The following is a 1,776-nucleotide window of genomic DNA, read 5'->3' as shown; positions in this document are numbered from 1 at the left end:
CCGGGGCTCACTGTCCACACTGCTCTGTGACTCACTGTCCACACTGCTCTGGGACTCACTGTCCACACTGCTCCGGGACTCACTGTCCACACTGCTCCGGGACACTCTTTCTGCACTGCTCTGGGATTCACTGTCCTCACTGCTCTGGGACACACTGTACACAATGCACCGGGACTCACTGCCCACACTGCTCCAAGACTCACTGTGCACACTGCACTGGGACTCACTGTCCGCACTGCTCTGGGACTCACTGTCCAGACTGCTCCGGGACTCACTGTCCATACTGCTCCGGGGACTCACTGTCCACCCTGCACTGGTACTCTCTGTCTGCACTGCACTGGGAGTCACTGTCCGCACTGCTCCGGGACTCAGTGTCCACACTGCTCTGGGTCTCACTGTCCACATTGCTCCAGGACTTACTGTCCACCCTTCACCGGGACTCACTGTCCACACTACTCCGTGACTCACTGTCCACACTGCTCCGGGACTCACTGTCCACACTGCTCCGGGACTCACTGTCCTCACTGCTCTGGGACTCACTGTCCACACTGCTCCGGGACTCACTGACCCCACTGCTCCGGGACTCACTGTCCACACTGCTCCTGGACTCACTGACCACACTGCTCCAGGACTCACTGTCCACACTGCACCGGGTCTTACTGTCCACACGGCTCCTGGACTCACTGTCCACACTGCTCCGGGACTCACTGTCCACACGGCTCCGGGGCTCACTGTCGGCACTGCACCGGGACTCACTGTCCACACTGCTCCGGGACTCACTGTCTGCACTGCTCTGGGACTGACTGTCCACACTGCACCGGGACTCACTGTCCACATTGCACCGGGACACACTGTCCACACTGCAATGGGACTCACTGTCCTCACTGCTCTGGGACTCACTGTCCATACCCTGCTCTGGGATACACTGTCCACACCCTGCTCTGGGACTCACTGTCCACACCCTGCTCTGGGTCTCACTGTCCATACCCTGCTCCAGGACACACTGTCCATACCTGCCACTATTCCAGGATTCTCCTCTTTGGCCAACGGGAGCGAAAATGAAAAGAATAAAAGAGAGAAAAATGGAAATGGAAGAAAAGGAACAGGTGTAGCAGAGGGATGTCTTACTCTACCGCCATCTTGCTGAAAAGATACTCATGCAGATTCCAAAATGAGAGTTCCTGATTCTGGTTTATGAATGTATTGTCAATTATCTGACATCCTTTGTATTGCAGAGTTGCTTGTAGCATGCTTTAATCTTGGGAGTTCTTCCATCTTGATCTTTAGGCTGTAACTCTTAATTCCTCCACCTCATGATATTCAATCTTTTAAGACAGTGATGTTTGGTCTTGTCTTGAGCTTAAAATTAATGAGATATCTATTGGTATAAACAGGTTCTGTAAAGCATCATTCAGCTGGCTCACTCATTTTCCCTCAGGAACATGCTAGATTTCTTCTCTGCTGCTAGTGGTTTTACCACATTAACATTTTTGTATTCTGAGCTTATTTCTACCTGTTAAGTCTTATTTATAGATCTTATTTGTGTAGATCTGGAATATTTCGAAATTGGGAGAACTGTCAAACAGATTCATTGAGCAACATCTTGACATAATCATACTCACCACAGTTAGCTATCATCATTCCTAAGTGTATGGTAGTACTGCAGAGCTTTGATCTGATGTGTTGGTTATGGAACTCCTTAACACTTATATCTTGTGTTCTGCTACCATTGTTTTGTCATGCATATAGTCAGGATGTAGTAGAAAGCGAGGACTG

The sequence above is a fragment of the Chiloscyllium plagiosum genome, unplaced genomic scaffold, assembly GCF_004010195.1.
Source record: "Chiloscyllium plagiosum isolate BGI_BamShark_2017 unplaced genomic scaffold, ASM401019v2 scaf_11819, whole genome shotgun sequence".
Classification (NCBI taxonomy): Eukaryota; Metazoa; Chordata; class Chondrichthyes; order Orectolobiformes; family Hemiscylliidae; genus Chiloscyllium; species Chiloscyllium plagiosum.
This window is presented reverse-complemented; position numbering follows the sequence as displayed.